This window comes from Lepidochelys olivacea (genome assembly GCF_965140295.1).
Source record: "Lepidochelys olivacea isolate rLepOli2 genome assembly, chromosome: 25".
NCBI classification, from domain to species: Eukaryota; Metazoa; Chordata; order Testudines; family Cheloniidae; genus Lepidochelys; species Lepidochelys olivacea.
The window spans coordinates 19,173,166-19,186,429 of record NC_140435.1 but is presented as its reverse complement, the minus strand read 5'-3'; the positions used below and the strand labels follow the sequence as shown (position 1 = coordinate 19,186,429).

General features: G+C 42.4%; 1 protein-coding gene across 6 annotated transcripts in view; it reads left to right on the top strand.

Moving 5' to 3' along the window:
* Window positions 1–374: 374 nt before the first annotated feature.
* Window positions 375–13,264, top strand: part of MYO9B (myosin IXB) — a 78,198-nt gene continuing 65,308 nt past the window's right edge. For all 6 annotated transcript variants that reach the window (XM_084614474.1, XM_084614475.1, XM_084614473.1 and 3 more), the window contains exon 1: window positions 375–530. The gene's annotated coding sequence lies outside the window, so the exon portion shown is untranslated. The remainder of the gene's footprint in view (window positions 531–13,264) is intronic.

The window sequence follows — 13,264 nt, the reverse complement described above, 5'->3', positions numbered from 1 at the left end:
GTTAGACATTAAACACACTTTTTAATCCAGTTAACACCATTGTAAATGCGGGCGGCAAAGCGGAGTTTGGGCTGGCGGCTGACAGCTCGCGACCCCCCAGGGCTACCGCCTTGAACCCACCGCTGCCGCAGAGAACCTGCTACCGGGATGAGAGCAGGAGCCGGAACCAGAGCATTTCATGGGGAAAGCAGACAGCTCTGCAGACGGGATGACGCAGCCCAACCCAAACGGACACGCTCCTTGGCGCATCCCCCTGGATTTCTACCCGAGGCGCGCGCCCAGGCGCCGCCTCCCGCTGCCAGCTAGCAGCGCGCATGCTCAGCTCTCGCACGCAGGCGCACTAGCGGCTCGGAGCTCCTCAGGCTTTGCCCGGCGTTGCCCTGTCCCTTCCCCGCAAACGCGGAAGTGAGCGGTTCCTCGGCGGGGCCTGGTAGGAGGGGCCACCGCCGGGCTGGGAGTGATCGACCAACCGAGCCGCCGGAGGAGCGCGATGGGGAACGGGCCTTTGCCCCCCTCGTTCCTCTCCCTCGGTGGGTGAGCGGGAAGGGGCTGGTGTGGGGAGAAGGGGGGCCGGATGGGGAGGCCGGGGGCGGTTTGCGAGGGCGTGGGGAGAAGGGGGGCCGGGGGGGCGGTTTGCGAGGGCGTGGGGAGAAGGGGGGCCGGGGGGGAGGGCGTGGGGAGAAGGGGGGCCGGGGGGGAGGGCGTGGGGAGAAGGGGGGCCGGATGGGGAGGCCGGGGCGGTTTGCGAGGGCGTGGGGAGAAGGGGGGCCGGGGGGGAGGGCGTGGGGAGAAGGGGGGCCGGATGGGGAGGCCGGGGCGGTTTGCGAGGGCGTGGGGAGAAGGGGGGCCGGGGGGGAGGGCGTGGGGAGAAGGGGGGCCGGGGGGGAGGGCGTGGGGAGAAGGGGGGCCGGATGGGGAGGCCGGGGGCGGTTTGCGAGGGCGTGGGGAGAAGGGGGGCCGGGGGGGAGGGCATGGGGAGAAGGGGGGCCGGATGGGGAGGCCGGGGGCGGTTTGCGAGGGTGTGGGGAGAAGGGGGGCTGGGGGCGAGGGTGTGGGGAGAAGGGGGGCTGGGGGTGCTGCAGCACCCCCTGGATTGAAGTGGTTTCCATTATATACAGGTTTTACAATTTGGTTCAATGGTTCTAAGAACCCCCACCATACGAATTGTTCCAGCACCCCTGGTTGGGGGGAGAAGGGAGCTGGTTTGATGGGGGGGGAGACATGGTTGGGAGAAGGGGTGTAGGATGGTTTGTGGAAAGGGTGGGGAGAATGGAGGCTGGTTGGGGGGAGAAGGTGATAATGCTATACAGAGTTCTTCATATGGGAGTTGCTTTGTGACGGGTAATGGAGAACTGGAGGATAACATATGGAGTGTCATACAGGGGGCGATGGTGGGAGGAGGAGGGTCCTGGAGAGGAAGGGCAGGAGGGTGGGTTGAATCAGATCTTCTATAAATACACAGGGGGATCTGTAGCTTCCAGCCCTCTCAGATGGTGCAGGGCTTGCCCATGGGATTTGGGAGGTTACAGGGAGGAAGACACATTCTGGTTGCCCCAACTTCCTAGATAAGGTCCTTCAAGGTTTGCTTGGGGAATCCGAACTACACTACTTGGAACCATTATTGGCAGTGGAGTTGGGTTTTTCCAGCTCACAGCTATTTCCTAAGACCTTCTGGTGCCTGGCCTTTGAAAATAAACCCAAGCATGCAGCTGTGATTGTGGGTGCTCTCTGTTCCATGCTCTACGACTAAGCCAGTGAGCAGGAGGCACTACAGACCCATCTACTGCACAGGCTGCCTCAGACTCCTATTCTGTGCTCAAGTTTTAAGAGAAAGTGCCTGTAGGTTGTATTATGCTATGCTGCATCTATCTGCATTGATGTGTTTAGCAGACAGGATTGCAATGTGGTTACTATTGGCACTCTGTCTTATGTCCAAAGAATGTTAAGGTCTTAAAGCTAGGAAGCATACTTTTTTTTTCTAGGTTCCTCTATTTTGACTAGAAAAATGGCTAGAGACTAATATCGATATCGTAACTGGTTCCATTTGTGAGCATCATGGGGAATTCACAACTCAGAATTTCTGAATTTGGTGAGAAATAAGCAGTGCCCACAACAGTTCTATAATTGCTCATTTCCATCTTCTGTAAGACTGTAGTAGAAGTCACAGAGGTGGTCTTAGACTTCTGACATGTGACCAGCTTTTCAAGGATGATGGCTTCAGCACCCTCCCCACACAACACTTCAGAGTGGATTAATATCAGTTTGCCTGCTTTCCAATCTGCAGATAAGGTATTTATTGCAAGCATTCAGAAGGGTCTAGGGATTTCAGACCTATTACTGGGCCAACAGGAGCAGTTGTCCTAAAATTGTCATGAGGCAATCCTACATTCCAATTAGCACATGAATATTCACACCTGTTGACTTCAGTAAACCTTTGGTTTCTTTATGTTGCATGTCATCAGGAACAGATTTATATAGAAAAAACTGAAGGAAAAACAAGATGGCTGTGTTTTATAATTCTCCACAAGCTTTGAATTTTGTGGAGAGGGTGTATATATACTTATTTGCCTAAAATTATTATTCTTCAGAAGTTTTGACTTTTTCCCTTTAAAGTTGCATGATGCTATTATCCAGAATTTATATAAAATAGCACATCTAAAAATGCAAAGTTTTAACATATCCTTGCTTTAAGAAAAGGAGTAAATTCAGTCACTGTAATTGGGTATGACATACACAACAGCGTATCACATCTGGTTGCAGCGTACCTGAATGATTAATAGACTTTAATAAAAGCAATTGTTGCTTCATTTCAATTTATCAGCTCTTCTCTTGTTATGCTCACACTGTAATCCATGTTAATCTCTGCCGTTCCATTGACTCTGGCAGTGTGCTCTAGAAGACAGAGCACTGAACTGGGATTCAAGATACCTGGTTTCTTTTCCCAGCTCTGTGTTTGGCCTGGTGGGTAACCTTGGGCAAGTCACTTTCTGCGTCAGTTCCACCATCTGTAAATGATTGGCCACCTTTCTGAGCTCTATTGATGAATAGTACTGTATAAGAATAGGTAGTGATGGTGGGGGTATTAATCAGCATCCTGTATTGAAATGCTTTTCTTTTTCACTAGTCATTCACTTCTGTACTTTACCCAGATGAACTTCAGTGTTGGAGTGGGTAATTCCCACTGGAGACAATGTGGGAGTGCCCCCTCCCCCCCCAGCAACTATTGTGCCATTGCTGCACCGGTGTGCTCCCTTCTTGTCCCATTCCCAAAACCCAGGGAAACACCTAAATGTTAAGTGTTGGTGCTTAGGCTTACTCCCAAGCACGGGAGAGCCCACAGTGCTATGTACTAGAATGGTTCTGCATAGCTTCCTTACTGTATCAAGTGGAACCATGCTTTCTTGCTATACTTGAGAATGACTGGCTTAATAAAGAGCTTTTTCCAGAAGTTGACTCAGTAATGCTATACTTCAGTGAAATGGGGCAGCCCAAAAACTCAGATGTTCTAACCAGCATAGGAATAGGGGGGTTCTTAGGTCTCTGTTCCAGTTTTGCTGTGGAACTTAAAATGCTTGTAGGGCTGAATAATTTGGAAACCGTAAATGCAGCTGATGAAAAATTTAAATGAGACCTATCCATAATTGAAACTTTGTAGAAACTGAGCTTTTTGACAAATAGTGATTCAAGCATTAGACCTGTTGAACAAGCTGATGTATGAATAAATTGTTTGTCTGACTCATATACTTATAACACAAGTCTGCCCACCTTAAAAATGACCTATTAGTTGTAAGGACAAATGTCTTGTTTCTCATATCCTTGGAATTCAGAAAGAAAAAACCCTTACTTATGTAATCTTGGTGGTCTCAACTCTTGATAACTTTTAACTGATTTTATTTAAAGATCCCAGGATTTGGTACTTGTTCTTACACATTTATAGTGTGGAAAGTGTGTAATTTTTAAATAACACGCCAAGAATTTCTACAGATACATTGCTTAAATCCCAAATACAAAATATTTCTCTTTAACATTGATTTGGTATTACATACTTCAATACTAACAGTGAAAATTGGCATTTATTTTGTCTGATTTAAGGTATAGTTGATGTTTATTTATAAACTGATCAAAGTATTCTCCTTGCTATTATACAAAATAGATACATATTGCATTTCTAGGGACTTAAAGATTGTAAAAAGTGCCTCTGAATAGATATTGTTTGATTTATTTTTAACTAGACATTTCATGTCTGTGTAGAATTCCTTTCTAGCATTTAGCCATGATCTTAAAAATAGTTTATTTTTACACTGTTAAAATGGAGGTAAAAGGGGAACCTCTGGCCATATATGGAAGCAACTTTAATTTCAAGAACAATGTCCAGTACTACTCCAATAGGTAATTTGTATATGTGATCCTCATGTGTGGAGGAGATACTTTTTACCCCTCCGCCTCCGGTAAAATGCAAGCATCTATTTAAAATAGACTTGGGCACCGTATTCCTCAGGTGCCATGGACTTTAGCTGCAAGAACTGTGCTTCAAGGCCTGATTCTACCAATCCTCAATTTGCAAGTACAAGCATAAAAGAAAAAGTAGATTGAAAACTTTCCAGAAGTCCCCTGCCTCAAGCAGAGAGAGCACCCTATGCACCGTATTTAAAATTCTTCCTTGTATAAAAAACTAATGAAATAATAGTGGGTTGCACATTTGTGAAAGGATTAGCAGAACCTATTTGTTTTGGTCTTCTACTTTACTTGCCTCCTCACTGAGGTCAATTTTTCTTGTCTGCTTTGTTTTGTTTACTAATTACGTCAAGTACCTTTTTAATAATGAAGTGGAGCATGCAGAGTTGGATTTACCTGGGCTTTATTATGCTACCATATACAATATTGAACTTTGATTGGTAACATGATGCAGCTCTTTGCAGAGATAATATGCTCTACTACTTCAACGAGCAGTGGTCTTTATCCGCACGGTGTTTGTAAAGCTGTTTCAGATATGTCTAGATTATGGTATGGCTGCATAAATTATTTTTAAACCCACATAAAACTTAGAGAAAAAGTACCTTAATCATGGGTGTAATTATAGTACCGAGGACAATGGGGACCCAGCCTCCTTCAGGAAAGTAGGCCCTAATGGAGGAGTACTACTACTAATCGAATGAAGAACTGAGGGAGAGTCAACATGGCTTTTGTAAAGAGAAATCCTGCCTCACCAATCTATTAGAATTCTGTGAAAAGGGCCAACAATTATGTGGTCTAAGTGATCCAGTGGGTACTTGAACTTTCAGAAAGTCTTTGACAAGGTCCCTCACTGACTCTTAAGCAAAGTAGGCAGTCATAGGATAAGAGGGAAGGTCCTCTCATGGATCAATAACCAGTTAAATAAGAAAGGGTAGGAATAAATGGTCTGTTTTCACAGTGGAGAGAGGTAAATAGCAGGATCCCCCAGGGACCTGTACTGGGACCAGTGCTATTTGACATATTCATAAATGATCTGGAAAAAGAGGTAAAGGGTAAAATGGCAAAGTTTGCAGATGATTTAAAAAAAAATCATTCAGATCCAAAGCTGACTGTAAAAAGTTACAAAGGGCTCTCACAAAACCGGATGACTGGGCAACAAATTGGCAGATGAAATTAGATGTTAATAAATGCAAAGTAATGCACATTGGAAAGTATCCCAATTATACAAAACAGTGGTGGCTAAATTAGCTGTTACCACTCAAGAAACAGTGGATAGTTCTCTGAAAACATCTGATCAATGTTCAGCAGCAGCAGTCAAAAAAGCTAACAATATTAGTAACCATTAGGAAGGGAATAGATAAGACAGAAAATGTCATAATGTCACTATATAAATCCATGGTATGCCCACACCTTGAATACTGCATGTAGTTTTGGTCATCCCATCTCAAAAAAGATACATTAAAATTGGAAAAGGTACAGAGAAGGGCAACAAAAATGATTAAGGCTATGGAATAGCTTCCATATGAGGAGAGATTAAAAAGACTGGGACTGTTCAGCTTGGAAAAGAGATGACTGAAGGGAGATATGATAGAGATCTTTAAAATCATGAATGGTATAGGGAAGAGTTATTTACCCCTTCACATAACACAAGAACCAGGGGTCACCCAATAAAATTAATAGGCAGCAGGTTTAAAACAAACATAAAGAAGTATTTCTTCACACAATGCAGAGTCAACCTGTGGAACTAGTTGACGGGATGTTGTGAAGGTCAAAAGTATAACTGGGTTCAAAAAATAACTAGGTGAGTTCATTGAGGATAGGTCCACCAACGGCTGTTAGCCAAGATGATCAGGGACGCAACCCCATGCTGTCCTTAAGACTCTGACTGCCCGAAGCTGCGTCCAGAGGACAGGGGATGGATCACTCAACAATTGCCTTGCTCTGTTTGTTCTCTCTAAATCATCTGACACCTGCCACTGTCAGAAAACAGGATACTGGTCTAGATAGACCTTTGTTTCTGACACTGTATGGCCATTCTTATGTTCTTAAGAAAATCACCAGGTAAGGCAACATTAACATCCAGGCCACCCTGATACATGCACTTTGCCGCACAATGCTCACACTATCCAAACAAGCTCCGACTCTGCCTCCACAGCTAACTCCATTTCATTTCCACCATACAGCCACGCACATCTGATTCCTCTCAATCTCATTTAATAAGCACCATAGCCTTAACTCTGCCATCAGATTAATTTAGGTAATAATGCATTATCGGCTTTTGAAATAAACTTGTGTCCAGTAGAGCATCTTAATTTTGCTGAGTTCAGAACTAAGCTGTGCATCTGAGTATGATTCAGAGGAATTGGATGTGTGGATTGTATGTGATTTGTAGGGACTTTGGGGCCTGGGCAGAGTGGGGCTGTGATGCAGGGGCTTGAGGGGCAGTAAGGAGCAGAGCAGGTAGTTGAGAGGGTGAGGAATACCTCCTCTGCCTTATGCACCACTGAGCAGCAAAGCTGAGGTTGGGGTGAGGATAGGGTGAGGTAAGGAGCATGCTTGCGCCCTTTTTATTCTGCAGCCTCCCCTACTAGAGTCCAGCTTGTTCTGTGTTAGGAAGCCCATGGCAAAGACACTTTGTCTCTTGGTTTCCTTGATGACAACAGCTAAGAAAAATATAACAACATTTAGCCATCATATACTTCTTTCAAAAAAAACTTTGATGGTGTTTGATTCAGAATTAACTAAAATTACAAGTGGAAAATTACAAGTCTCAGAGCATTAAAATAAAGTTATAGTGAATCCAATAAAATCTTACATTTGTATGTAAAATATCCAGTAAGAAGGATTTCAAGTTGCTTAGACTTCTCAATCTGCAGCTGATTGTAATATGAAAATTTGCAAGAGAATTCAAGTTTGTTTTTATTGAAAGTAGTAGTACACGTTTGGGAAGCTCAGTGTTAATTTAGGGGATTTAAACCTTGCTTTAAGTGGAAAAGCTCAGTGCAGCCTTGGAGTTGTTGGGGCACCTCTATAATATCCTCTCTTATGGGAGATGGAGAATTTCTCCTTTTCAGTTTAAGAAACAGCCCTACTGTCATAGTCAGTAATTGCATGTTTCTGAAGCAAAGACATAATTGAAAATTGGTGTTTCACATTACTCAGGGACACTAGTATCTTGCAAAGTCTGTGGTTTGAATTAAATATTACTGAACTGTATTTGACTTTGGAGATCAGTCATGTATTGTTGCTATTTTCATGTTGAAAAATACATGACCATGAACACTGCCAAAATAAAATCATAAACTTGTTATTAGGAAAATATAGTACATTGCATGAGATATATGTATTCAGATAACACATTAGTCTGTGTGGATATGCAAAGCTGCCAGTTGAAGTAAGGCTATTTAGTAGTCTAGAAGATACACACAATAAACAAACAGGCATGCATGCAAGCTCTGAAGTGCATGCACATCTTACTCCTGGGGAAATTCTGCACCAAAAATAAAAAATTATGCATACAATATTTTAAAATTCTGCATATTTTGTTTATCAAAATAACACAATATAATCACGCTGGTTTCAATTACAGTATTTTGGTAACTTATTTAAACTACAATGCAATGGATGGAGAATGGGAGTGGGGAGTATTGAAGAAAATCCCCAAACCCCCTTGCCTAATATAATGTAGCTTGGTTTGACCCTTTATTTCTAGTTATTAGTCAACAAATATATGCAGCCATATGCTCAGTGTTACGTCATAGGCAACTGAAGAGCAAGTGATGGCTGGGGAATCAAACTCACAATTTATATTGGCTACTGACCATCTGCAGAAAGGTCAGTAACAAACAGTTGATGGAGCACATTTTGATAGGAAATTTTTTCAGTCCAAAAATTTAGTTCAGTTCTAATCACTAAAGCACCGTAAACATTTATAAGGCTGTACTGTCCTTTACACCACTCTGGCAATGTAAAAGAGCCTTAAAACGTTTACACCTGTTTTATACTACTGGGGGAATTCACAAAGACAATGGGAACAATTCACTAAGCAGGCAGGCTGCTACATTTGCTCTGCCTGAGGAGGCAGAGCCTGCCCCATGCCGGCCTACCTCAGAAACACCCTGATACCCTGCCCCTCCATGCTGAGCGTGCTGCAATAGCAAGCAAGAGGGACAGTGTCTCTCTCACACACGACTGCCCAGTCCCCCGTCCTCCCCCCACAGCAGTGATTTTCGTCTCCACCGGGTGCTCCAGTTGTCCAAACCGACCTGCCTGCACTGCCAGGGTGGGGGTGTGTGACCACTCTTTTGGCTTCCCTTTGTTTCCCCATCAGAATTCATTTTTCTGTAGGGAAACAAAGAAATCTGTGGGGGACATGCATTCTGCGCACATACAGTGACGCAGAGTTCCCTCAGGCGTAGCATCTGAACATACTGATGAATCTCACGCCCACCACATACACTTTTCAAGCTATTAGCTGGTAACAGTTTAAATATTTGACACACTAAAATGGGAAGAAAACAAAAATCTGTATCAGAACACAAGGAAGTATTTGAAAGTTTTAAAAAAACAAAAACAGGAGGAAAGGATGAAGTTGAGTGTATGCGCTGCAAATGGTGTGGCCCAGTTATTAAATGTAAATATTTATAGGCTAATGGTTCTAAGTCTACAATAGTAAACTGTTTATTCAAATGAAAAGTTTCATTTGGAGATTAGAGACACATTGTTTTCTTAAACCCAGAGGAGGCATTATGTTTTGAGTTCTGTTTTAGTTCTTCAACAGCCACACTGAATTCCACTCATCAAAGCATTAATCTACTGAATACTTTTTCCCCTGTCCTTCCATCCACTAAAATAAACCCCTATGTTTACCCAGAAAAATTAATAGTTTTTTGCACTGATTTTCACCTGTTTTTGTTGTTGTAGTAATAAACACAGATAAATTCCCAGGGAAAAAAATAAATAAAATAAAACCTGAAAACTAAGGGCCCTAAGGATGAGGCAGTCCAAGTGTACATGGAAACGAAAAGAATTGAAATATATGATCAGTTCTTCCTGCACATTTTTGTTGTAATGTTAGCTTTCCCTTTTAGCTTCAGTATGATTCACTGGATAAATATGCAGCTTCAAATTATGGCCTTATTTAAACTAAACAGCTACCCTGTGCTGGTTGAGGCACTGTCCTGTTTTCCAGTAGCTTACCAGATCGTAAAATAGTGTGTTCTTATGTACTTTACAAAACATAATTGATATTATTGAGGCTCAAGAACAGTTTGAAACTATCTACAGAATTACTCATTGAAATTTGCTTGTTATCCTACTTTCCCAACTCCAATGTCTTCCTCTTCACATTGTCTGTCTGTGCAAGAAGAGAATTTTAAAAAGTTCATGCTAATTACTTGGTAAAATTAAAGCATGTTGCTTCCCCTCGCTTCCACCCAGAGAGAATGATTGGTGTTCTGGGACGTTGCTCTTCTCCAGTGATGTAAATGACAGCTACTCCCTTCTTCTGTGATGGAGTGAATGAGACACTCTCATGTTGAATAGGTTATTGTTTGAGAAATCTTTAGTATACTCAGTGCTGAGCAATTTGCATGTACTTAGCATAAAAATGAATATTGGGTTAAGCAGTGCTCCTTAACAAACTGATTATATTCGTGCTACTTGTAAGTATTCTGTTAATATTCTGTATATCATATCGGCAGAGGGGAAGGGTAATGAAAACTGAAACAGAAAAAAGAATAGATTTCTTGCACTCCCTGTCTGTCTCCATCCGTTATCTCTTGTCATATACTTAGATTTTAAGCTCTTTGGGACAAGGAGTTTTTGTTCTGTTTGTACAGCACCTAGTACAATGCGGTCCTGGTTCATGACTAGGGCTCCTTGGATACTACTGTAATACAAATAATAAAAAATAACATTGCTTGGGTCATATGGTAAATGTCCTACTTTAAATCAATGAGGCAATCAAGAGAGGCGGAAGAAGATAAAATTATCTGAAAGTCTGGTTTGATTTCTATTGTACCAGCCTAGAGATCTAGTAGTTCTCCAGTAGTACATCATGAATTCACTTCTGTAATGTACTCTACTAGCTCTAGCAGACTGCTTAGGCATACTATTTCCGTCTGAAATTCCAGTAATAGCCTGTGGCAACAGACATTCATCTTAAGAGTCTAATTTTCTTCTGTGTCCAATGTCTCTGCTACAGCTGACCTCAGGTTTATGTATCATTTAGAGCCCTGTTTACACTGAAGCGATAAAGGTTCTGAACCAGCTTATAAAACTATTATAAGCAAATTCAGCACAATTTTTAAATATGGTTTACCTGACCAGTGTTGGCTAGTTTCTACCTAGTCTAGAACGTGTTCCAAAAGGTTATTTCCTCAGCCACACTGCTCAGGCCAGTATTTTAAAACCTCAGGCCTTTTCTGCACAGTGGTGGGAGGAGACTATCTGCTTGGGCACTCCTTGGAGCTGTCATTGAGCAAAATATGAAAAAAAGCCCACCAAACCCCTTGCTGGGTCCAACAGGGCTGTAGGGTATATATCATCTTGGCTTCAGGCCTAGTTTTATTGAAATGTTTGATTTCTCCTGTTCAAGTGATTTTAAATGTTTATCCCAAGAGAAATGTATTTCAGCCTCGAGGTTATGATTTAGTATAGTTTTTGAACTTGTAGGCAGAGAAGTCCTCAGCTCATTAACCTGCCAAATCGTGGCCTTGAGCTGTTGGGGTGAATAGTGGAGGCATCTTCTGCTGGGATCTGTAAGCAGATTGATGGGTAGACCAGAAGATATTTACATCTTGTTTTGTTTAATGCCTATTGCTTCACAGAACATCCATGTTCATTTCTGCTTTGCTTTTGAAGATTTCGTGAGACTACTTTAGCTCTTTTTAAAGGGATACTGTCAAGGTAATTAGACCTAACAATTGATGTGCTTTAAAGTTTCTAATTTTATGACACTGCACTGAGGTTCTCCTCCTGTTTGTATCTGAAGTGGATTATTGCAACGTTGCATTTCAGACTACTCCGAAGTGAACTTTAACAATTAAGTTTTAATGGTTTTGGTCACCTTCACACAAATTATTGAATACTTTCATCTGGATTTTTCAAAGGCAAATCAATTCAAAAAGAATTCATTGAAAGCTGGGTATCCAATTTCCTTAGAGTCCTTTGAAAATCCCAGCCTTTAATATTAAAATAACCTTTAACATCAATATTAAATAACTCTCTAAATGTTTTACGTGAGGCAGCTGATCCACAAGGAGGAAGAGGGCCTCTGAAAATTCAGCAGTGTTAAAATAAAGCAAACCGCATCTGGATTTCGTATTTGGTTGAAGTGAAGCAACCATTATGGTGACTCTTCCTATTTTCTCCTTCAGTGAATGTATGTAGTAATCATGTTACAGCAAGTTCTTTTCACTGAAGGCTCTGTGCCCTAGACTATCCCAGTGAGGAAACAAAACTGCGTTGTCTGTTTGATGTCCCCTAAAGCAGATGCCTGTGATGACTGTATGTACTGCAAATCTGTGTCTAGCATAAATACTCTCAGGTTGATGTCTACCATCTGCATGTTGCTTTGTCAGTGATCGGCCTTCCCCAGGATGGGAAATATTTCTTTCCTGTTTCTCAGTCTTGGAAATCTCCTGAGCTCAGACCACCAGCTGTCCCCTAAACAAGCAGTATATTATGTTATAATGGGCCTCTGTCTTCCATGAACAGAGCTGAGACTACTAGTGTTCCATTTCCCCCAGCAGATATCCAAGACTTTAGTTTTGGAAAATGTGATGGATGAGTGAAAAATGTATCAGACAGCCTTTATATGAGCTAGTAGATGAGGTTGGGTAGGCTTTATCAACAAGGTCAATGCCTAGGTAAGAAAAGCAGCCTCCAGCCACCTTCAGCAACTGGGAAGTAGAAGGCTGCTGAGGTTTCTGTGGGAATGCTGCCTCTGGACTCTGCTTGGGTCCATCTTTCATACCAGTCTCTGGCTAGTAAGTGTCTGAAACTTCTCGCTGCTGGAAGAGAGCAGAAATTCTGTGATTGGGGAGGGTCTAAGCTACTCTACTTTTTTCCCAGAACTGCCTGGCTGAGGAGATAAGATGAAGTGGTCTTTGTCACTCTTCGTTGTCTGTAGCTTTAGTGGTTTTTTGAATCCTCTTTTCCATGAATAAGTCCAGGGTCCCTTCTGCTTTTAGCTTTCCCAAGCAGCAGTAAGGTGAAATTCTGTTTCTTGATAGTGTCACTGCTGACTGGGGTTCTGAGTAGCGGTGGTGAAAGTAGCAGAGTCTTGTAAATTTTACTTTGCTGTTGCCTGACAAAGCTTCTCCCGCTGACATAGCTACTGCCTCAGGGAGGGTGGATTAACTACACTGACAGGAGAGCTCTCTCCCGTTAGTTTAGAGCATCTTCATTAAAGTGCTACAGTGGCACAGCTGCACCAGTACAGCTGCACCAATGAAACATTTTAAGTGTAGACTTGCTCTTATGTAACCCCTTTAACCTTTAAAGAAAGAAAAGGAGTACTAGTGGCATCTTAGAGACTAACCAATTTATCTGAGCATAAACTTTCATGAGCTACAGCTCACTTCATTGGATGCATTCAGCTGTAGCTCACGAAAACTTATGTTCAAATAGATTCGTTAGTCTCTAAGGTGCCACTAGCACTCCTTTTCTTTTTGCGAATACAGACTAACATGGCTGCTACTCTGAAACCTTTAACCTTTGTGGTTGAGTATCTGCCATGAGTCAAAAATCAGTGATAATTATAGATTTAAGAAATGGATGGGACTTCCTGAGTCGTCCGATCCAA